At 40.2% G+C, this 25,334-nt stretch overlaps 1 long non-coding RNA gene and 1 other non-coding gene across 3 annotated transcripts in view; both read left to right on the top strand.

Annotated features, from left to right (window-relative positions):
• Nucleotides 1-25,334, top strand: part of LOC132534089 (uncharacterized) — a 233,608-nt gene that overhangs the window by 92,365 nt on the left and 115,909 nt on the right. The gene's annotated exons all lie outside the window — the stretch shown is intronic.
• Nucleotides 20,159-20,287, top strand: LOC132534214 (small nucleolar RNA SNORA17). The gene has a single exon (XR_009545886.1). It is a non-coding gene; the product is annotated as a small nucleolar RNA SNORA17 (small nucleolar RNA).

Below are 25,334 nucleotides of genomic sequence, written 5' to 3'. Positions count from 1 at the left end.
TTCAATCACCAGGTTCCAGATGCCACCAGGATGCTGGCTAGGCTTCCCTGGATTGAAGACCCCACCAATGTATCCTGGAGCTCAGCTTCCCCAGAGACACACCTTACTAGGGAAAGAGAGAGGCAGACTGGGAGTATGGACCGACCAGTCAACGCCCATGTTCAGCGGGGAAGCAATTACAGAAGCCAGACCCTCTACCTTCTGCAACCCTCAACGACCCTGGGTCCATGCTCCCAGAGGGCTAGAGAATGGGAAGGCTATCATGGGAGAGGGTGGGTTATGGGGATTGGGTGGTGGGAATTGTGTGGAGTTGTACCCCTCCTACCTTATGCTTTTGTTCACTAATCCTTTCTTAAATAAAAAATTAAAAAAAAAAAAAAGCTAGTAGGTATCTTAGGTATATTCCAAGAGTAACATGGCTTTACTGTTTTGCCTGAGCCTGACAGTTAACATGCAGATGGGCTAAAGGTATTGTCTGGGTATATAGTGTTTGGAAATAACTAGAAAGCTGGATCACAGAAGAGAGTAGCTGCCCTCTGGTTTTCACTAGTACAGCAAAAATGTCCTAAGTCTGACCATCTAGAAGGAAATTAACTGCATGTAGATAACTCATCATAGTAAAAATGTTGTATTAATATTAGCTGGGAGCTTATATAGCATAAAACATTTTAAGTCTGTTCATGGAATATTTTTCATTTGGGGGCTAATAAAAACTCAATAAAGTAAAAAAAAAAAAAGAAAGTGAACCACCTGAGATGAAATTAGAGTATACTATGAAAGGAAAGGTCTCACCCGAGTAATGAAGCTGAAGGGTTGTCATTCCACACCTGAAGTCTCTGGACACAGTCTGAGGTGAAGCATGTTGAGATGGCAATCATTGAGTTGGTTAGGTTGTGATCGGCGGATGCAATATTATTTGATATGGATTGGGAGAGGCATACGGGAAAGTGGGCCCTATCCAAGGGTTCCAGGACTGGGGGAAGTAGGGGCTCTATATTGGAGATGTGAGGTTCCTGCTGTCTTAGGGTTCAAAAAGACAATTGATAGTTAATGTTATCATCACATTATTTGGTAATTGGGTTAACTTTGAAAAGTCCTTTTGTTAGGGTTTGCTGTACAGTACCCAGTATATTGTATATAGCTGTGCTATTGGTTGCTTCTGCTCTACTTGGTCTAGGCTTTTGAGAGAGTCCGCATATCAAATACACAGCCTATATTTTAAAAAGATTCAGTTTGTGTTTTGAAAAACTTTGAGACATACAATTGATTTTCCCCCTCTCAAATTAGTTAACTAGTGATTTATATGTCTACATTTTGCTAGGAGTGTACATAAACACCATTCCCACCACCAAAAGACTGTGACCCATCCCTCCCACGCACTCCCACCCCCCACTGGCCCAGGAAGCTGCATGTCTACCCCTCACCACAGGGTTTTTACTTTGGTGCCCTACTTACAATTTAGTCAGGTCCTGCTTTTAGTTTCCCTTTCAGATCTTCTTAGTCAACTTCTGTTGATGAGTGGGATCATCCCATACTCATCTTTATCTTTCTGACTTAGCTCACTTAACATAATTCTTTCTAGCTCTGTCCAAGATGGGTCAGAGAAGGTGGGTTCATTGTTCTTGATAGCTGCATAGTATTCCATTGTGTATATATACCACAGCTTTCTCCTGTAAGAATGGCATACATCAAAAAGGACAGCAGCAACAAATGCTGGATAGGTTGTGGGGACAGAGGAACCCTTTTACATTGCTGTTGGGAATGTAAATTGGTACAGCCTCTGTGGAGTCTGGAAAACTCTCAGAAGGCTAGACGTGGACCTTCCATATGATCCAGTAATTCCTCTCCTGGGGCTATACCCCAAGGACTCCATAACACCCAACCAAAAAGAGGTGTGAACTCCTATGTTCATAGCAGCACAATTCATAATAGCTAAAACCTGGAAGCAACCCAGGTACCCAACAACAGATGAGTGGCTGAGAAAGCTGTGGTATATATACAAGCTGAATTCTAATAAGACTGTGACAAATGCCTATGGAAGATAAAATGTGAACACATGTATACTTTTTAGTGGTTCTGAGTAAAAAATCAATGGTTCTATATTTTCAAGTACTGGTCGACAACAAAAACAAACAAACAAACAAACAAACAAAAAAACACAGTTGAATCAATAATAAGGACTTGATTGGCGAGAGAACAGTTGATAAGTTGCGAAGGTAGCCTGGCCCGGTGGACTGTAAAGCCAGTGTCAGGGTGGTGAGGAGCAAGGCCTCGCTTTGTGCTGAGTAATTAGTGGGATCTCACAGTTTATGCAGAGCTAAGACTGTACAGAAGAAAGTCCTGCATGTTTATGCAGGTCAGTGAGTGTGCTCAAATGAGAAACATGCACCATGGAACTCCTTATAGACAAGAAACAGCAGAGAAAAACATCAAGGACTTTGGGGTGGGTTTCTATGTCTGTGTCGATGTGTCTGTATGTGCTTTATGAACATGAAGAAACCGGCCAAGGGGGACAAGTGGTGATGCACCTAGTTAAGCATGCATAGTTGAAAGCCCAAGGACCTGTCCGAAGAATTCAGTTTAAGCCTCAGGCTCCCCACCTGCAGTTTGTCTCTATCCTATCAAATAAAATGAAAAAAAATGGCCACCAGGAGCAATGGATTCATAGTGCAGGCACCAAGCCCCAAAGATAACTCTGGAGGAAAAAAAAATAAAAGGAAGAAGCAGGGAAGAAAATGGAAGAAAAAGGGGAGGGGAGAGGAGGAGAGGGGTGGGGAGGGGAGGGGAGTGGAGGGGAAGGGAAGAGAAGGGAAGGGAAGGGAAGGGGAAGGGGAAGGGGAAGGGACCAATAAGTATTCTGAGGTGCAGTCCAGTCTTCACTGACCAGTTCTGTTCAGTCAGGGATCTGTAATCCTATTAATACAAAATCCTATTAATACAAATACTATGTTTAAGACAAGGTACTGTGTCCATAAAATCAAGGCTAAGAAGGCAGCAGTCTCTGATCCCAAGTGAGGTTTGTTTCAGCTCCATAGCACAAGACTTGGGCCAATATTTCCCACTGCATCAACCCCAGAGAGGTCATTTTAGTTTTGATGAGAAAGAACAAGAGGCATCAAATTCACAAAGTTTTGGTAGTAACTTGATTGCAGCTTCTCTCCCCCCCCCTCTCTCTCTCATACACACACACACACACACACACACTTAACAATACAATTTAAAGGCTAGTAATTTGAACTTTACCTTTTACTTAATTAGACAGCCATGTATAGGGAGAAAATGAGGAAGTTGAAGGAAAAGAGAGTAATTCTTTTTTGTGTTTCTCCCACTGAGTTAATTAGAATTCCGAGTACTACATATGAAGCAGAGCTAAAAAGACTGAATAGTGGAGGGAAATGGCAAGAGTCACTGTGAGCTGCGTGGGATTTTCACTCTCCCCTCTACACCCCACACTGGAATTTTAAAAAGTCAGCAAGCTGGAGATGTCAAAGGGTGCAGCAAACAGCAAAGAACAAGATAAAGGAGAACCCATCAAACGCTAGCTCTTTCTAGTCAAAGTACCTGGAATGGAGTAGACCCACATTAAATCTGGAGGGAGAATGATGGTACCTTGCTGGTCTACTTGCTTCCTGTTGAGCATAGCAGGCCACATATTCAGATTGGCTGTTGCATCACTAACCATCTTAACAGGGCAGGAAAAGAAGCTACAAGGAGTGTGGAAAAAAATTAGAAAGGAGAAATCCTCAGTATCTGCTCTTCTCCAGCATTTAGCTAGATATCCTACAGAATTCTAACACTATAATTCCCAGTATCATCACAGAGACATGAAGAAACTCCTGTTTTATTTTTCCAAGACTCAAAGAAGCTCAGACTCAGAAAAAATGTAAGCAGTTTGAGTCCAAGGTCACATGTGTGATATTATCTATAGTGATATCTGCACTGTGGCCCCTTCATGCTGAGGTGATACTATGCTGGGCATTTTTTTTCCTCCAGGGTTATTACTGGGGCTCGGTGCCTGTGCCATGAATCCACTGCTCCTGGAGGCCATCCCCCCACACCTTTTGTTGCCCTTGTTGTGGTTATTGTTGTTGTTGTTGATGCCATTTGTTGTTGGATAGGGCCGAGAGAAATGGAGAGCGGAGGGGAAGACAGAGGGGGAGAGAAAGACACCTACAGACCTGTTTCACCACCTGTGAAGTGACTCCCCTACAAGTGGGGATCTGGGGGCTCGAACTGGGATCCTTTTGCTGGTCCTTGTGCTTTGTGCCACGTGTGCTTAACCTGCAGAGCTTACGCCCGACCCCCAACCGGGCATTTTATTTTACACAACCTGTGTCCTGTGCACCTGAAAACAAGCCCCCCTGGACGCAGTGTGGAGGGAGGTAGTCCTTGAGAGGAAGAGATGACAATGTTGGGAGTTGAACCCAGGAAGTTTGTCTCTGGGGTCTTTTTCAGCACTTTCGTTCTGTAACCACAAAGCATTGTTTGCAATCTGCTACAGGCAGTGGCTCCGCGGTTCCAACAGTGTGAACTGGAGAACAGATTCCAGGAAGGCACACTTGGTGAAGCAAGGATGGAGTTTGTCTTCTATTTCTGCTTGGTCTGTACCATTTCAGTTTTAATTTATGAGCCTGTTCAATGATAGGGTATCAATGTAGTGAAAGAATAAACGTTGGGAGATAGTAAAAATATTAGTGTTCAAATGCTGCTTTTTAGAAACCCTTATGTATCCATTTACTCTTAGCCAGAGAGCTGCTCAGCTGTGGGTTATGATGGTGCACAGATTTAAACCTGGATGCCAAGACATTAAAGTCTTTTGTGCAACTGTTATGCTATCTCCTAGCCCACAAATGCTGCTTTTTGCTTTTGTAGGCATCCAAAGCAAAGCCCCGGGCTGTTTCTAATTTAAGTGTGTTGGAGGGATACTTCCGGGATGGTTTTAGAGAAGGAGACTGAGAGATGACTATGCCTAGCTCTTGCCACATGCCAGCCTAAAGTAAATGCTAGTTTCCGCAATTTTTATCAGTTTTTTTTTTAAACTCAGATCTTGAATGGTTGTTTTTGAACAGATGTACTTGCAAATATCTTGTCTAGTTTTTTTTCATCTAATTCCCATTACTCATTTACTCATTTATTATTTATTTTATTCCCTTTTGTTGCCCTTTTAATTTTATTGTTGTAGTTATTGTTGTTGTTGATGTCGTCATTGTTAGATAGGACAGAGAGAAATGGAGAGAGGACCGGAAGACAGAGAGGGGAAGAGAAAGATAGACACCTGCAGACCTGCTTCACCGCCCGTGAAGTGACTTCCCTGCAGGTGGGGAGCCGGGGGCTCGAACCAAGATCCTTATGCCAGTCCTTGCGCCCCATTACTTTTTCAAGGAGAGGTGGGTGGTGTGCAATGAGAGGATGTGTCACTGAGCAATAATGTTCCCCATTTCTCTGGTTCTTGTGAGGGGCACACCCAGCAATGGGAAGCCCTCTCCTATGGTCTTACAGGGAAAGTTTACCAGACGCAGAGTAGCCCTCCTGGGAGGGAAGGGACAGGGTAGAAGATGAAGAGGTGCTCCCAGCAAGACCTTGGAGGGAGTCCTTGAGTGGGCTGTCCTGTTGGCAAGGACTGAGGGCCTTATGGAGAGCTTTTTCTTTCTGAGGCAGGTGGAGGGCTCACAGATTGGCCCATATTCATCTAGTCAGCTCCTGAACAGCCCCTTTGAGTGTTGTGTGGAAATCTAGTCCTCTGTAGAGACCGGCGTGAGGTGACTTCTGCTGCGTCCTGAGTGCTGTCTATTTAGTTCATTATTGGAGCATCTCACACGTGTCTTGTTATAACCAAGGAACCAACGGGTTCTTGGTCTTTTGCCCTGGGCCTCTCTTCACCCTTGGGACTTCTCTACCTGCCTGGGGCCTCTCTGTCTGCAGTCACTGCCCCTTGCTGTCATTATAATATATTATATTATATTGTTATATTATTTATATTGATCATATTAATTATATTATATTATTTATATTGATCATATTAATTATATTATATTATTTATATTGATCATATTAATTATATTATGTAGATAGCATAATGGTTATGCAAACAGACTGTCATGCTTGAGGCTCCAAAGTCCTAGGTTCAATCCCCCACCCCACCATAAGTCAGAGCTGAACAGTGCTCTGGGGAAAAAAAATCCAACATGTTATATGTTTTATTATAGTATTTATGTCTCATATATATTACATATGACAATTTATACTATTATATGTCTCAAATATACATAGCAGTTAGGGATCTTTACAGGTACTAAAACTAGTTTTCATTACTAATAGTTTAATAGTAGCTTGCAGACATATAGTTTCACACCCATGTGTCTGTGTAACTCACAGCACTCAGCACCACTGTGACTGCCTCTGTCTCTCTAGTGACCACCAGAGGAAGGATCCTGATCCAGAGGGTAAGTGAAGGATTGAATCAGCTGAATGGCCATGATGATGCTTTCCTTTCTCCTCCTCTCTGTGTTGTTGTCACAGACTCTGTGTCTATGCAGAAAATTTGACCACTTTTTTATTGAGTTTTTATTTTGTTGTTTATTTTATTTTATTATTTTTATTTTTACCAGGGCACTGTTCAGCTTTGACTTACAGGGGTGCTGGGCATTGAATCTGCAACACTGGAGCCCCAGCAATAGAAGTCTTTTTTGCTTAATTATTACACTGTTTCCCCAACCTGTTGGTGGTGTGTGATTTCTCTTTGTTTGCTCTAATGGATGCCTTGTCATGTGTGTGGGTATAGATTTCTTTTCAAGTTGATTGGTGGCATTTTTATCCTTTAGAGCATATATTTATACCAGAAAGTATGAGATCTATTTGTTTTCATACATTATGGTACTTAGATTCGTTCCAACATGTTTTTAGAGATCACATAATACAGCTGAGGTTTCAAGTTTAATTCCTAGCACCACCATAAATCAAAGGTGAGCAATGCATTTGAAAAAAAAAAAAACAGGAATTGATGTACTCCTTCTGTTAAGGTAGATTAACTTAGTGGTAGGGCCTAGAATAAAAGATATATCTTATTTATTTTTATCAGAGCACTGCTCAGCTCTGGCTTATGGTGGTGTGGGGGGTTGAACCTGAGACTTTGGAGCCTCAGGCATGAAAGTATGTTTGCATAACCACTATGCTATCTACCCTCCACCCCATAAAGCTGTTTTAAGAAGCAGATGATTCATTGACAAATGCTGTTGCAAGTTCACAGCTAAAGAAGCAAGGGTGAAGGGGCAGGTGGTGGCACACCTGGTTAAGCACGCATGTTACAGTGTTCGACCCAGGTTTGAACCCCCACTCCCCATCTGCAGGGGGAAGCTTCACGAGTGATGAATCATGGCTGCAGACGCCTCTCTCCCTCTCTATCTCCCCCTTCCATGTCAACTTCTGACTATCTCTATCCAATAAATAAATAAAGATGATTATAAAAAAATAACAAAAAAGAAGCAGTGACATTGGCCCCCTTCATTTTTATAGGTTCCACCTTCCATCCCCAAGTAGAACAGCCCTACCCTATTTGATGTGAGTTTGAAGGTTATTTTGAGGAATACTGTTACCGTTAACTTAGATGGAAATCTTTTTTTAGTGTTCCTGGTCCACAAGAATCACCTACCAAATAACATAAAGTAGGAATTCAGATAGTAAAGGAAGCCTGTCCTGTGAACACTATAGTTACCACGGCTCGGCATTGCTAACAAAAATTGTAGCCTGGAGTTTTCATAGTAAAGTATGTGGACCGAGGTCATGTTTCCTAGGCTGATGGCAGGAACCAATCTCACTGTTAGATAACTTCCCAGGTTCCATATGCTGCCTGCATTCTCTTCAAGAATAGAGGATTATCCTTGGTCCTTTGACTCTTTATAATAGTCTTAGAAAATTTGAAATGGATCATCAAGAGCTTAGGGAAATATTAAAATTTCAGTTTGAGGTGTGTTTAAATTACTTTAAAATGACTTGTTATTCTCAGCAGTTGTGCTTAAATGATAACACTGAAGTCAAATGAAGGAAGCAAAGAATCTACCTCCCCCTGTCTCATTTCCTTTAGCTCGGAAATGTGTCTCATATTGTTTAATAGCATATCTACAATTAAACAAATTGTGCATTTTATTTTAACTTAGGGATTAAGACTTAATGCTCTATTTAAATGGGTCTTGTAATGTTTCTAACTCCTAGAGGTAAAAAACATTTAATTTTTCTTAATGCAGGGAGGAAATGAAGAGCAGCAATGGCTTTTGCTCCTCGCTTAGGTCCCTGAGCAGTTTTCTGTTGTTACACTTGCCTGCCTGTCCTTGACCAGAGGGAATTCATTCAGCAGCAGGGACATCCAGGGACAGTGCAAAGAGAGAACATGGAGATAGTAATAGTCCTGGACTAGAGGAGAGAAATATGTGCCAGGATTATTTTAAGTTAAAACTGAGTTTGGCGGAGATGGACCAAGTTCTCCTTTATCGTGTTTATTGTGAAACCTTCCCAGGTTCAAATAAGCTGTTGTGGTCTGATTAAACCAATTAACAAAACATCTATAGGCTGTTCACATCCTGCTTTGTTGGCCAGAGGTCACTAGCTATCTTTCCTCAGGTCATCATCAGATCAGAACTACTTCCAACAGCATCTGAAAGCTGTGGCATTCTGTATGGGCCAGCCGTGATGTTTTTTTTTTCCATCAGTTCTTTCTTTATTTATTTATATAAGAAAGGAGACATTAACAAAACCATAGGATAGGAGGGGTACAACTCCACACAATTCCTGCCACCCAATCTTCATATCCCATCCCCTCCCCTGATAGCTTTCCCATTCTCTATCCCTCTGGGAGTATGGACCCAGGGTCATTGTGGGTTGCAGAAGGTAGAAGGTCTGGCTTCTGTAATTGCTTCCCCGCTGAACATGGGCGTTGACTGGTCGGTCCATACTCCCAGTCTGCCTCTGTCTTTCCCTAGTAGGGTGGGTCTCTGGGGAAGCGGAGCTCCAGGACGCATTGGTGGGGTCTTCAGTCCAGGGAAGCCTGGTCGGCATCCTGATGGCATCTGGAACCTGGTGGCTGAAAAGGATCAGCCGTAATTCTAAGTATTGCAGAGCCCATGTTTAGTTTCTGGGTCCAAAACTAAATAAATAAATAAACTTTTTCAAAACTCGTATCACAGAAAAAAAGTATAAAAATAATAAACAGTGCAATATGTAAGAGGAATGCAAAAATTCTGTTTGAGACAAGAGGTAGCATCAATAAAAGACTTTCCTTTTTACTAGTATATTTAATATTGACTTACAAAATTACAAGGTAACAGGTACACAACTCTGTACCATTCTCACCATCACAGTTCTGGATCTCCATTCCCTCTACTGTCATCTATAGTAGTTCTTCCAAGGTTGCAGATAGAGGTAAACTAATATTTCTACAAGCATCTATCTATATGTGTATATATCTGGCATATTTTTTGTGGGGGGGTCCCATCTTCTCTACCTTTATAAGTCACACATAGACCTATTATTACATCTAAATGTCCTTACTTTCCCCCTCTCCTCTCTCTGGTTCCATATGGGGTTGGAGTTCAGGGTCTGCTGGTTTTCTTCACCCTATCATTTCTCCCTCTCTGGGATTATGGATCAGAATTCTGTATGTGGTATATAACGTGGGACTTCTGACTTCTGTAATTGCTTCTCTGCTGAACATGGATATTGGCAGGTGGATCCACACCCCAGCCTGTTTCTATCTTTCCATAGTGGGGCTCTGGAGGAATGAGGTTCCAGGAAACATTGGTGAGGTCATCTGCCGAAGGAAGTCAGGATGGAACCATAGTATCATCAGCAACTTGGTGGCTGAAGGGTGGCAAGATATAAAGTGGCACAAATAATTAATGAACAGTAAACAAAAAGTGGGAATAAAGCAGATAAGATAGGGATCTTGTCTATGTGGGAATATACCCAAATTATACCTACTGGCTTCTTTCCAAAAATTGAGACTCCAAAATCTTATTACTCTATTCTTATTTTTAGGTTCCTGATTATTAAACAATTTGTTCTGCTTTGTATCTTAATGCTTTTTTTATATTTTCTGATTTGGACTCCTTTAATATCTTTTGCCTGATTGCAATGGCAAGGACAACTAGGACTATGTTGGATAGAAGTGGTGTACAATTGGCTTCTTGAGTAAGTATGTTCTGAGGATTGCTTAGTTGAGCGAAGAAATTCTCAGCTAAAATTTCTCTGAAAATGGTCTTTGTTCCTTTCACCCTGTCCTCATCCTCGGGTATTGCTATGAATTTTACATTCGGCCTTTCGATGGAGTCTGTGATTTCACAGTCACTTCATTCTTCTAAACCTTTCCTTTCCCTCATTTTTAAATTGTGATAGTGGACTAACTATATCTTCTAAATTGGAAATCCTTTCTTCTGCATGAATGAGTCTACTTCCTAATCCTTCTACTTGAGCTTAAACTGCACTCAGAGTGTCTTTCACTCCCTGAAGTTCTATTTGAAGTTTTTCTTTCATGATTCCTCACTGCTTAGTGAATTTTTATTTATTTACTTATTATAGGATAGAGACAGAGAGAAATTGAGAGGGAAGGGGGAAGGAGAGAGGAGGGGAAACAGAGAGACACCTACAGCCCTGCTTCACCACTTGTGAAGCTTTACCCCTGCAGGTGGGGACCAGGGGCTTGAACCCGTGTCCTTGTGCACTGTAATATGTGCACTTAACTGGATGTGCCACCACCTGGCCCCTGTTTAGTGAATTCTGATTGAAGTTCCTGTTTCATGCTTTCTAGTTTCTTAGAGAACTTTGTTCTGAGATTTTCTTTTGTGTTTCTTGATAGCTTGGTGAAAAATTCCTTCAACTGTCCTGTATATTTCTCTATATTACCCTTAGTCTCCCTACAGATATAAGTTCTTGGGGTCCCTCTGTTTCATTTCTATCTGACTGATATAGCATGGTTGCTGTTTAGTTCTACTGTTTTTCTGCTTATGCATTTATTGAGGTGGTTAGTGCAGGCCAGAAGGTGGTGTTATTGTTGTGATCTCTAGGCTTATCTTTGTTTATAGAGTGGTAGCCAGGATTGAGTTTTTTTTATGGTCACAAATGCTCCCTGGTTTCTGGTGTGTTCTTGCCTGAATTTCAGAAGGCTAAAATCCCTGAGTCAAATATTAAAAGGTCATAAGCCCCCTTCTCTTTCTGCTGGCATTGGGAGCTGCCTTCCCTACTTATTGGGAGTAGAGGCCAAATGGTGCTGTGCTGTGTCACCTGGAGTACTAGATTCCCATGTTCAGGTTCAATTCACACAACCTCCTCACCCAAACCAGGCACAAGCACCCATCTGAGGCTGTGGATGTGTCAGTTGAGGTTGGTGGATTCTGTTTAGGTCTATTGTGGTTATCTGTTGTTTTGGGGGTAGGTCTGTTCTGATTCCTGTTACTCTATGGTCATGTCTTCCTGAAGTCTCCTCAATGAAAATTTTTCTTAAAATAAAGTTCTATGTCTGATTTCCATTATTCTGATTCTTAATTAAATGACCTGAAGGGAATAGAGACTTTTTTGTACATGTAGTAATAATTCATCCATATTTTAATTGTGTTTGATCCAATTTATAAATATCGTAAGGAAAACTCAACATGTGTGTTTATTCAATGAGAGACCAGAGCATCATTGCTCTAAACATATGTAGTGTGGTGGGTAGGGGTTGGGACTTGAACTTGTGGCCTCAGGTTTGCAAAGTATATACTCATAAACAGAGATTTTTCCCCCCAAGCATACACACCCTCTATACTGCAACTTCTGTTGCTTGCTTGTACATTCAGCTTAAGTATCCTGAGTTATATATGTGATTGGCAGATGCCATAAGATGTTAACACTGATATCTTTTTCAATATGGAACAAAAGACCATAAAAAAATGACTGTGGAGGTGGAATACAGAAATAAAATTGAAATTACAACTACCTTACTGCAATAATAAATACATGAAATTACGTGCTTATAGGTTTGAGATTAAAAGATAGCTAAACGTAAATGAAAAAGGAACCAAATAAGGTTCCTCAAAAAAATATATGTGGAGGGAAAGGAATATATCTCAGGGAAACAAGATATTTGATTAAGGAAAGATTTTTCTTATCTGTTGAATTGTGAAAATAAAGCAGTCATCAGCAAAACCACACACTTGCAGGATTAACAAAAGCAAATCCTTTAATAATCTCATTTGATTTTTTTTTGAAATTTCACACAAATTTATTTTTATACAGGATATAGAAAAACTAATATAGAAAAATTAGAGATAAGGAGTTGGGCTGTAGCACAGCGGGTTAAGCGCACGTGGCGCAAAGCGCAAGAACCAGCGTAAAGATCCTGTTTCGAGCCCCCGTCTCTCCACCTGCAGGGGAGTCGCTTCCCAGGCGGTGAAGCAAGTCTGCAGGTGTCTGTCTTTCTCTCCCCTCTCTGACTTCCCCTCCTCTCTCCATTTCTCTCTGTCCTATCCAACAACGATGACATTAATAACAACAATAATAACTGCAACAATGAAACAAGGGCAAAAAAAGGGAAAATAAATAAATATGAAAAAAATTAGAGACAAACATAATAATGTGATTTTTCTATGACAATCTTTGTTTCCCTTTTCATTTCTAAATATTAATAAAATTGCAGTTATTATGTATCTTATTTTCGCTAATGTGAAATTTCAAAGTTAGCAATTACAATATTTTTGTTGTATAATTTTATTATGTATTCATTAACCTATGATTCTAAAGAGAAATTGAAAGGTTATTCATTGTTTAGACATCTAAATACATTATTACAATTACATGCTGCATTGTAGCTATAAATAAGAACTTTGAAATAGACAAAAGACTGTTGATAGAAATTACTCAAACAGCTTTTGTATCTTCTTTAAAATTTTGATCTCATTTGGATAATTGAACATTTACTTTTATTTTCAGTCTTTCTTTATTTCAACGTCAAAGCTTCAAGGCTTAATGGACTTCTTAAATTCTTTCCCCTCCACTATCCCCACTTAAAGAAATTTGCTTGTGAATAGGAAGCTAAATACACATTAAAATTTCATTGTAAGAGGTAAAAGAGACCAGTTCTCTGTCTACTGAACCCCTCTGGAAGGTTTGACTTCCATAAAATCCATCAAAATCTTAAAGCTTTCACAACTTTTTGAATTACATACTTGACCTTTGTATTATCGTTCTACTTTGTACTTTCATAATTTTATTCTATATATCACAAGAAGATGCCATATTGATTTTAAAATATAGATCAAGTAATGGCACCTTAATCACTAAAATTCTCCCTCTGTTTCCTACTTCATTAATAACATATCCTAATCATGACCTAAGAGGCCTGCATCTACAAAACCTCTCTCACCTAGCAGTCTTTACTCTTTTTTTTTAGTCTAAAAGTTAAAAAAGTTATTTATTTTTAAATAAAATTGTTTAGTTTTTCATATTTATTTATTTATTAACTAGAGAGAGCCAGAAATCGAGAGGGAAGTCTTCCATGGTTATCATTCTTTTGTTACCAAGTGATTCTGCTTTCCAGGCTCTGATTATATATCATCTAGCCCGAGATGTTTGCAGTGATCGAATGTTCAATGCTAAATACTAAAACTGAATCCCAAATCCAGCAGCTCAATTCCATCACATATTTCCGTATTTCTTAATGAATCTTCAAAATATGATCACCATTTAAGATCACATAATAGTTTAAATCATTTGCTTTCAGAAGACATAGTCTGTCTTGAGAGGAGAATCTTCATAGACTGTTTTGTCATTGGGATTGCTTCACTACAGGATGACATTGTCAAAGAAAAAGACTTGGGAAGAAGAGAAAGTGACTGAGAGAAAGAGGGAGGGAAAGGCACCACAGAACCAAGGCTTTCTCCAGTGTGTTGGGACCAGACTTGAACCTGGGTCCAAGTATGGCAAAGCAGCACATTCTCCAGGTAAGCTTTTTCCAAGGATCAAGACTTCATCTCCTGACTATGTTGCATCAATACTTCTGAGGTTGAGTACAAAGCTGGAACTCAATAAATAGCAATGGAGTCAAAGAATGGAAAGTTCACTTCTCACTGCTGCTGTTGGTTCTTTGTGAGAGAGGACACAGAATTGATAGTTACATTAGATTAACTTGAGGACATATTCATAGCCAGTCATTACAGGAAATTGTGCTTAGCCTCATTATCTGTCTAGAACAGCAGTGGAGAACATCTGGCCAGTAAGCTATACAATCCCTTAGTCTGGGTAGGAGAATTTTTCATAGGAACATTAAGTGCTAATTTTTAAGTTAGTAAGTTTGTATGACCCACTGGTGTTATAAACATCCAAATGACCTTTGACATAAAAGAAGTTTGCCACTCCTGATCTAGAAATTGTAAATAGAAACCTCAGTGAGATGCCTACTGGGATGACAGAAAGAGAAATTCTGTAAGGTCTCACTCTAAACTATGTAAGCACATATACATTGCAAACTTAATTTAATGACAATTAGTATGTAATACGAAGAAATTTTGAGAGGTAATGCTATGGTTGTATGTCTTTATCAAACTCAATGACTTGTAAATGTTAATCACATCCAACTTTTTTTTTTCTTATAAGACAGTGTAGAGTTTTTAAAAAGACAATGCAGTTATCCTGCTACCCTTTCCAATTATATAAATTAGGGAGAGAATCAGAGGCTAATGGATTAAAGTATTATATTCTTCTGAAAGTTTTTTCTTGTTTATTTGTTTGCCTCCAGGACTAACACTGGGGTTCACCTGCACTATGAATCCACTGCTCCTGCAGGTCATTTTTCCCATTTGGTGCCTTTGTTGCTGTTCTTATTGTTGCCATTGTTGTTGTTGTTGGATAGGACAAAGAGAAATTAAGAGAGAGGGTACGAAAGAGAGGGGGAGAGAAAGATAGACACCTGCGGACCTGCTTTACCACCCATGAAGCAAACTCCCTACAGGTGGGAAGCCAGAGGCTCGAACTGGGATCTTTTCACCTGCACTTGCATTTTGTGCCATGTGCACTTAACCCACTGCACTAGCTCCCCGCCCCCCAAAGTTGGCTTGAACTCTCAGGAAATCTCAGGTTCCTTTATGGCCAACAGTGGAGGGTGTGCTGTGAAGTGCTAAGGCTGTAATGGCAACTCACATGTAAGCTGATACAGTTGCAGGTAGTGATTGAAAACTGTATTTTCAAAAACGGGCAATAATTTGATAAGAATTATAGCCCCTTTTCTTATGAATAACTTCTGCATCACCATCCTTTTTTTCTAAAAATTACAAGTTAGATGTGGCATGAGTGTGCATTAGTTTTATTCAGTTTAAAATGGGAACTATAAAAATATCAAGTATTGAAGAGAAAAGAGAAAGGGACATTATATCAGATAATTGCAGTCTACAGCTGATACACTGCTGCAGAAGGAATTGATATATGTGTCTCTCTACATTGTACAGAATGATTTGAAGTTATTCATGCCAAACAGCACATTCAAAAGAGTAATGAATTTTTTTTCTCAAGTGAACCCTATTTTTTGCCAGTCCCTGTTCAGGGCGCTATTTGCCAGGCTGGGTTAGCTTCACAGGTGGTAGAGAGAGATGACCAGGAACTCATGGCTGAGAGGTACGCAGTTCAGTCTTTATTCATGTGGAACGCAGCACAATCTAAGCTATCTCTAATCACAGTCCTGTCCTTATATATCCTGAGGCGGAAGAGTCAGGTCCAAGGATGTACGTAGGATAGGGGGTGGGGAGAAGGAAAAAGCAGCCTGCAAAACAGTTTTGTGAGGATTAAACCAATGTCCTGGAGGCAGGGCGGTGCTTAGTTAACAGTAGTTATGTAAATAGAATACAGTATTAAGCAGGGGGGACTAAACCAATGAAACAGAAGGGATCTTAGAAGCAGAATTTAGAAGCAGACCAACAGTTTTTATTATTTTCTTGGCTTTCCCAAGTCAAGTTCTCTCAAAGTACCTGCATTACCATACTGTCAGCAAGCACAGCAGGGGAATGTGTATAAATCACCAAGCCACAGGTGACAAATGACAGAAAACTCATGGAAGCTTCTGCCACTACCCGAAAGTCCTGGGTACCCAGACTCCCAAGAGCTTTACTGCCACAGACATGCTTAAAACAAGTTACTGTTTTATCACTGAATTCAAATTTAATTAAAACTAGACTACTATGTCCAGAAAAGCTGGGAACAGATTGTTTTCAATCTTCCAAGGTCTCCCATGTCTCACCTGTGAGCCTCAACAATAACAGGATAATGACCATTGTCATAATAATGAGTAGCTTATTCTGAAATCTTTATATTCCCCATACAATGAAAACGAAATTTCACTTAAAAAAATTTTTTTTTAATTATTATTATCCTTACTTATTAGATAGAGACTAACAGAAATTGAGAGGAAGGGGGAGATTGAGAAGCAGAGAGATACTTGAAGCACTGCTTCATTGTTTGGAAAGCTTTCCCCCTGCAGGTGGGAGCTGAGGGCTCAAACCTGGGTCCTTGTATATTGTAACATGTATTCAAGCTGTTGTTTTTTTTTCCTTTTTCAGGGTTCTGTATTCCAGGTGTCTACATTCCACATAGAAGTGAAACCATCTGGTGGTTATCTTTAATCTCTGTACATATTTCACTAAGCATGATCACTTCCAGTGCTATCCTCTGTCTGTCCCAAAGGACACAATATCACCTTTTATTGCTTGCTTTAACCATGGAGTAGTATTTCGTGGAGTATATATTCCACAATTTCATTAACTAGACATATGTTGATGGACATTTAGGCTGTTTCCAAACTTCGGCTAAGGTTGATAATGTGGTTATAGACTAGGGGTACATATGTCCCTTTGCTTAAGTGTTTGCGTGTCTTCTGGGTAAATATCAAATCTAATTATTTTATTGCCTTATTTGGGATATATACATATATATATATATATAGTATTAATTGTAATGACCTACATTTTACAACAAGAATGCTATAATTTGAATTTTAAGATTGTTAAATTGAGGGAGTCTGGCGGTAGCGCAGTGGGATAAGCGCACGTGGCGCAAAGCGCAAGGACCTGCTTAAGAATCTTGGTTCGAGCCCCTGGCTCCCCACCTGCAAGGAAGTCGCTTCACAAGCAGTGAAGCAGGTCTGCAGGTGTCTATCTTTCTCTCCCCCTCTCTGTCTTCACCTCCTCTCTCCATTTCTCTCTGTTCTTTCCAACTACAAGGACAACAATAATAACTACAACAGTAAAACAACAAGGGCAACAAAATGGAAAATAAATAAATAATTTTTAAAAATTAAAAAAAAAAGATTGTTCAATTGATACTTTCAAATGAGGGTAAAGTATAGATCAGATAAAATGTATCCTTGCAATCAGGAGAGACTGAGTGGGCCATGGTCTATGTGATTATGTAAAGATGACTAGTCTACAGTTGCTGTGAGAAAGTAAAATGATGATCTAGAGTTAAAACAAAAACTAAAGTACTGGGCTCCCAAGCAAGAGGTCTACGGTTCATTCCCCACTCATGCTCTGATTCTCCCTGCCTTCTCTAACAAATAGATTATAAAAAGAAAGTAAAATGGAAGTTTGTCCCAAGCTGTGTATCATCTGTGGTAGGAAAAGAAAGTCCTCCATCATGTGTCACACAAATTACAGGAACAGCTAAACAGAGATGAGCTCTATGAGTAAGGAAAGAGTGTACAGGTTGGGGAGTGAGTCTCACGGGTTATAGAGCAAACTCCAGGACGTCTGGAGGGGAGTCTGGTTTTGTGTCAAGCAGAAGTGGCGTGGTGGTAGCAACCTATAGGTATTTAGAGTATTTCTGGAGAGATTATCTCTAGTTATGAGGGTATGCACAAGTACAGCTGAGGAAGATAAAATGAATATTGATGGCGATACATGCAAGCTTGGAAGGTGGCAGGGACGTCCTTTTCAGTCTGTAAGTGAGGAGACAGGGGACTGTTAGTGAAGGCAGTGTCTAGTGTGCAGTCTTCACTGACCGCTTGTCCCCAGGGGTCCGGCATCTGTGACAACAGGAAGATAAGGTTCTGTTTTGATACAATCAGAGCCAAAGGAATATAGCAACAGCTGCTCCTACAAAGGTCGTTGTCAGGGAGTCAGGTGGCATGTGGTATGAAGCGCAAGGACTGGCTTAAGGATCCCGGTTCGAGTCCCAGGCTTTCCCACCTGCAAGGGAGTTGATTCACAAATGTGAAGCAGATCTGCAGATGAGTGAGAAAAAAAAAAAAAAGGACATTGTCACATTGTCTGAAACAAGTTCCAGCCAGTTCCTTTTGGTCCTTAACTCTGGAGCATCTGTGTTAACTTTTTTGTGAGGAAGAAAGGGAGAACAAAATCTTGGTTTTATTATTCTTTATTAATCACATCTATGAGTATTTTCTTTGGGGCTGGTAGTTGTTATTGTTTTTGTTTGTTTGTTTTTAATTGAGGGGGTTAATGATTTACATTGACATATGTAGACGATTTCACTATGTGTCAGACCCCCAAAGTTTTCTCCTTCTCCTCCCACCCTCCCCTCCTCAGTCCTTTGCTTTGGTGCGGTACACCATGTTGGACTGGGTAGTTTTAAAACTCTACACTCTTATTCTCCACAGGAAAGCCATTCAAGAACAAATAAATATATCAGGGAGTTGAGATGATGAGCACGAGCACTACTGTACTGGCAATACATGAAGCTGTATTTGTATCATTACAACTACAGAACCCTATCACATATGCAATATAGTTTAACATGCAAAGTGAATTTGACACAGAATGAAGGGTTTTTAATGCTACTTGCTTCCTCAGATGAATGACCGAATATTCACACAAGGTTAAACAGCCACTCATTGTTAAAACACAAACAAACTGGTATTGGATGTTTATTTGTATTAGTTAAGATAGAGTCATGTCATAGGACCATGCTATAATGCGAATATGTGAATGGAGAAAACTAATAAATGATAATGGTAAATAGTAACAAGTCATCAATTCCTTAGAGATAAAACTGCAAAAACTTCAGCAATCCCAGATACAGAGAGCAGCCACTATTTTATTGACTGAGACAGAGTATCTGCAAAAGAAATTCAGCTTGCCAGAGGCCATCACTCTGAACACAGTTGATTAAGTCTTTGTCACATAACTAAATCCAGTGAAGAGAGAGGAGGCATATGGAAGTTCCACAGATTCAGATTGGGAACAAGAGACTGCTCATTGTCATGCCAGAAAATTCAAAGAGAAACCACCCTGGTGTTCTCAAAGTAACCACTAGATGTTTCACACATCATTGGCTGTTAAGAAAGAGCTAGAGGGAAGAATAACAAAGATCACCTGCAAACACAAGATAATACTCAGCATACTTTGGGAACCCACCAAGTCTTGGCTGAGTGCAAACATGTGTTTGGCTCCTTATGAACAGCAAGGAGCCAAAGGAGAAATTCCTGAGGCAAAGGCCCTTATCTACTTCTGGAGCAGCTGGTAATAATCCAGCAGTTTGCCAGTTGAGGCACCACCTCTGGTCTGAATTTTACCCACAAATTGCTGATGGGAGGAGAGGATCCCCCAAAGGCTCACCAAATGCAACTGTGAGTCCCCATTGCTACTGCCCCTTGGAGGCTGGAGCAGCAGCCAGAAGGCACTGTGCTGTTATTGGGAGCAAGACTGTCATTCAAACTACATGGAGGCAGAAAAACCTTCTCAGGCAAGCAACAGTTGAAGGAATCAACTATCACCAAGCCTGCCCTGCAAGAAGTTCAAAAAAGTCATTTATAAACAATCACACCATCATAAGCATGCCATATATTAGAATACTCTAAATTTTTAGAATGATGGCATTAAAATACCTTTATTCTATGCTATCAGTAAATGTCAATAGCCTGAATTCACCTATTAAAAGGCACAGAGTAGGAAGATGGATCAGGAAACACAACACAACAATATTTTGTCTGCAGGAATCCCACCTAACTCAACAAGACAAACAGGGACTCAAAGTGAAAGGCTACCATACAAGCCAGTGGACCACACACACACAAAAGGGTGGGGATAGCTATTCTCAATCTGACACAATAGACCTTAAACCATTAATCCCCCAATTAAGAAAAGAAAAGAAGAGAAAGAAAGAAAGAAAGAAAGAAAGAAAGAAAGAAAGAAAGAAAGGTGCCCCTAGAGGTGTTAAAGATGTGTCTGCTGTGTCATATGTGCGTCATTAGGTGGCAGAGAGAAGAGAGGCTTGTCTACCTCCAGTGCTGTGACCTGTAAGACACCAGGTGCTTGAGTCTGGCACTCAACACAGCGCCCCCACCTGTTACTGTGTATTTGTTGGCAACCTGAATCCTGTTGTGTATAAAAGCTCTCATTCTTCCTTAGTTCCTGCCTGTCCTCAAATCTCAAAGCACCCTGTGACCTGAAGACTGGTGTCCATCCTTTTTGATGAAGTGATGGCTCACCATTCAAGGGGAAGGTGACTGTTAGCTTGTGACAATGACCTTATGGAATGCCTGACCTCTGTCCACACCCAGGTTACCAACCAGCCCAGCATCCAGAGGTGGTGTTAGATCATCTGAGAAATCTAATCATCAGATAGTGTGGTGGCCTTACCAGACAGAACAGTACACCATCCTCAACCTTGTAGCAGATGTCAAGAGACCAGGAAAATGCTAGAAGGCTACTCGGCATCCTACAGAGGCGTTCACACAAATCATGCAGATCCACAGCTGATCAAGCTCAGGGCCTCACAGCACTGAGTACTCCCTCCCCCACTGCTCTACTAGTTCATGAATTTGGGAGGGAGATAGTGTATTTGGTCCCCAAAAGTAAAATTAAAGGGGCTTTGTAAAACTTGTAAAAAGAAAGAAAGAGAGAAAGAAAGGAAAGAAGGAAGGAAGGGAGAAAGAAAGAAAGAAAGAAAGAAAGAAAGAAAGAAAGAAAGAAAGAAAGAGAGGAAGGAAGGAAGGAAGGAAGGAAGGAAGGAAGGAAGGAAGGAAGGAAAGAAGGAAAGAACAAAGGAAGAAAGGAAGGAAGGAAGGATGGAAGGAAGAAACAGCTAGAGGGTAAAGTGCACATGAACCAGTAAGAGAAATTCTCACCAGTGCTCAGCCTGTGCGTTCTATGGAAAAGCACCTCGTTGTTCTGGTTGTCCAAGAAACGTTTGTAGACACCAACTTGATATCACAAATCAGAGAAAACAAGATAAAATTGGAATCAAGCAGTAAATTGCTAACCAGCAGATCTTGTTATAAGGATGTTTCATGAATCAAATATATTGATAAATTTGAAGATTATAATGTGTTGCTTTTTTGTTAAATATGTAGTAAGTGTATACTGTCTTCCCCCAAAATCTTCACAAGTACAACTAGAAAAAAATGTTTTTTTTTAATTTTACTAGTGATTAACAAGACTGTAAGAAAACAGGGATACAGTTCCCACCACCAGAGGTCCATGTCCCATGCCCTTCATTGCAAGCTTCCTATTTTTATCCCTCTGGGAGTATGGACCAAAATTCTTTATGGGGTGTAGAAAATTGGATTTCTGGCTTCTGTAATTGCCTCTCCACTGGACATGTGTGTTGGCAGGTAGATCCATACCCCCAGCCTGTTTATATCTTTCCCTAGTGGGGTTGGGTCTGGAGATGTGAGGCTTAGGGAGACACTGTCTAATTTCTAAACCCAATCAATTTACATAAAATTTGCTGTAGACGAGCACTTAGACTGTTTTGAATAGAGAATGATGCAGCATATTATTTTAAAAATATTTTAGTTGTTATTGGATAGAGACAGAGATTGAGAGAGCAGGGGGATATATAGAGAGGGAAAAAGACAGAGAGACACCTGCATCCCTGCTTCACCACTCATAAAGCTTCCTCCCTGCAGGTAGGGACCAGGGGCTTAAACTAGGGTCCTTAGGCACTGTAATATGTTCACTTAACCAGGTGTGTCACCGCCTGGCCCTGGACATAACATATTCTAAAGCAACCAGTTCTCTGGGTCAGCAAGGAAACTCACCTAGACAGTATCCAGGTGATGTTATGCGCATAGTGTCTGTCTGAGTGTAAGCCATCTGCACTCGAGGCAGTTTCAGGCTGTGATACCTTTCTTTTTGCTTTCTCATTATCTCTATCTCAAGCTTAAAAAAAAAGTTCTTGGAGTTCTTGGAAAGCCCATGGAAGTCAAAAAATAGTAATGCAACTAATTCATATTTTATATTGAAAAATATTATTGGGGGTGTGGTTAAACATGGAGAGAACAAGGGCCTTGTGGTGGTGCACATGGTTGAGCAAACATGTGACAGTGTGCAAGGACCTGGGCTCAAGCCTCTAGTTCCCACCTGCAGAGGAAAAGCTTTGTGGGTGGGGAAGCAGTGTTGTCGGTGTCTCTCTGTCTCTCTTTCCCTCTTTATCTCCCCATTTCCTCTTAATTTCTGGCTATCTCCATCCAATAAATAAGTAAAGATCATTTAAAAAGAGGGGAAGAACAGAATAATATTAGATTAATTCATGTAAAATATGGTAGCTAATTATGTCAATAAATACTAATTGCTTATTTCTTGGGAATCAAGTAACACTTATCTTGAGACCTTGCTAGGGACTGGATGTTTGTGTTTTCCCCAGCTTCATATATTGAGGGCATAACTGCAGGTCTGCAGGTGTCTGTCTTTCTCTCCCCCTCTCTGTCTTCCCCTCTTCTCTCCATTTCTCTCTGTCCTATCCAACAACAGCAACAACATCAACAATAACGACAACAATAAAAAAACAACAAGGGCAACAAAAGGGAATAAATATTTTTTAAAAAAAAGAAGTAAAAGAAAGTGTTCTTGTGTTTTCTTTTAAAAAACTACTTGGTTATTTATGATTCCTTATTTCATAGGATAGAGAAATAGAGAATGGGGGAGAAAGGCACATGCAGCCCTGCTTCACCACTTATGAAGCCCCCTCCCCCCTTGCAGATGGGGGCTACTGGGGGCTGGGCCTTGAGTCCTTGTGCACAGTTGCAGGTACAAAGTAACATATGTCCTCAACCAGGAGTGCCACCACCCAGCTCCCACTTCTGTTTTCTTTCTGTCTCCCAGATCCATGAGGACTGTGGAAGAAAAGAGCTATTTGTCAGCTAAGACACACTGTCCAGCAGACACTCATGCTGACAGCGCCTTTATCTCAAAAGCCACAGCATCCAGAATTGTGGAAAATAAATCGTTGTTAAATTACTCCATCTATCAGAATATATTTAACAGCTCAAATCGAGAAGAGCAACTCTTAAGTCAGTAGTTGAATTATAATCTTAAAATAATTGTGATCACTTACTGTCAAGTAAACATTTAAATTGTATTTCTTCAAAGACATGGTAGCCTTCTGTTGGTATGCATGAGACCCCTTCTGTTTCATTTGGTTTAAATCCCCCCTGCTTAACACTATTCTATTTATATAACCGCTGTTAACAAGCACCTCCCTCCAGGGCATTGGTTCAATCCCCACTGTTTCATGATATGTTTTTGCTCCACCCCCCCTCCTTGTCACACCCTGATCCCCTCTTTGTCACACTCTGATTTTCGCCAGTCACTTTTCTCTCCACCCTCTCTACGTCACATCTTGTTTCCACCCTACTTGGGAAGTATATATAAAGACAGCATTGTGAGTTTTAGAGTACTGTACTGTACTTTGAGTTTAACTTAGCTCGTCTTAGATTGTGCTGCGTCCTGCATGAATAAAGAGATACTGCCTACAGCTCAACTATGAGTCCCTGGTCGTCTGTTACCTGCCTGTGAAGCCAGCCCGGCGAAAACAACCTAACCCGTCGAAAACAACAGCCTTCAAAGAAATACATTGTGTAAGTCAATAGTGACATTGCATTCCTCGTAAGAATTTTTAAACGTTTGTTGCATAAATGGCTTTTAAATATGTCATCATCTGAACACTGAATTTGAAATTTTATCCAATTCAATGGTGTTTTTATTTATTATTTCAAACTGAAACATATTACAGACACTCATTACAAATTAACCTGTACATAAATGTGAAAGTGAATTGGTCTAAATGATAATGATTTCAAATGAATAATCAGTTTTGGGTATTGCTGAACTCACAATCCTGTGGATATTAAGAGAAAAATAATGTTTTTTTAACCTTTGTTGATGTCATCCTCAGTCATGATGACACAGGATGTAGCAAAGATGTACAACTCTGTTTACTCCCTTTGATTTGCAATAGAAATTGAGATCTCAGCAGGCTCAGCAAACTGGAGAATCAGTTGGATTGGTTGAGCGTTGAACACAATCATTAATTACTGAGTGAACAGTAAAGGCGATTTTAAACATAGACTTTCTTGGATGAACCTGCCCCATCCTCAGCATCAAACAGTTGGAGTTCTCATCAAAGCCGAATGAAGAATTAAGAGAGTGGGTGCATAAGGTAGTGTTGCTTATGCAGTAAAATTATTAGATCACTGATCCTTAACTGTATATAGCGAGATGAGATAATATTTTTACAATGTGAGATTTCTGACAGAGTGTACCCTTTCTAATTATACACAAAGTGTTTACCTTCTCATTATACCAAACTCTCCTATAGTACAGATTTTTGAATACCTGATATCACAAGAAAACCTCATTCTTGTTTTTAAGAAATGTGGTCAGTGCTTTTTAAGTAATTACAAATCATCTAAAAATAAATATTAGTCCTATTCAAGCTAAATAAAATATAAGGTAATAGGGAGTTGGGCGGTAGCACAGCGGGTTAAGCGCACGTGGCGCAAAGTGCAAGGATCTGCATGAGGATCCCAGTTTGAGCCCCCAGCTCCCCACCTGCAGAGGAGTAGCTTCACAGGTGGTGAATCAGGTCTGCAGGTGTCTGTCTTTCTCTCCCTCTCTCTGTCTTCCCCTCCTCTCTCCATTTCTCTCTGTCCTATCCAACAATGATGATATAAATAATAACAATAATAACTACCACAATAAAACAACAAGGGCAACCAAAGGGAATAAGTAAATAAATATTTAATATATATAAGGTAATAGAATATGGAATTTCTTTGACTTCAGGAGGGATATCCTAATTATTTTTAAAAATATTTTTATTCTAATGAGAAATTGTTTATGCTAAGTAATTGTATATCTTTTATTCTTCTGCCTTGAAATCCATAATACAAAGCCATCAGTGACTCAATCTATCATTCTATACAGCTACTCATTCTAACCATAACCAACTGGAAAGTAGAAATAAATTGAAAGAAAGATGCACACAGAGAGACAAAGAGACACCAGAGCCCTGCTCACCTTTGGCTTATGGTGGTTGGGGGATTGAACCTGAGACTTTGGAGCCTCAGGGAGGAGAGTTTTTTTTTGCAT

Source organism: Erinaceus europaeus, chromosome 17, assembly GCF_950295315.1.
Source record: "Erinaceus europaeus chromosome 17, mEriEur2.1, whole genome shotgun sequence".
Classification (NCBI taxonomy): domain Eukaryota; kingdom Metazoa; phylum Chordata; class Mammalia; order Eulipotyphla; family Erinaceidae; genus Erinaceus; species Erinaceus europaeus.
Note: the sequence above shows the minus strand (reverse complement) of the source record. Positions and strands in the feature narration are given on the sequence as shown.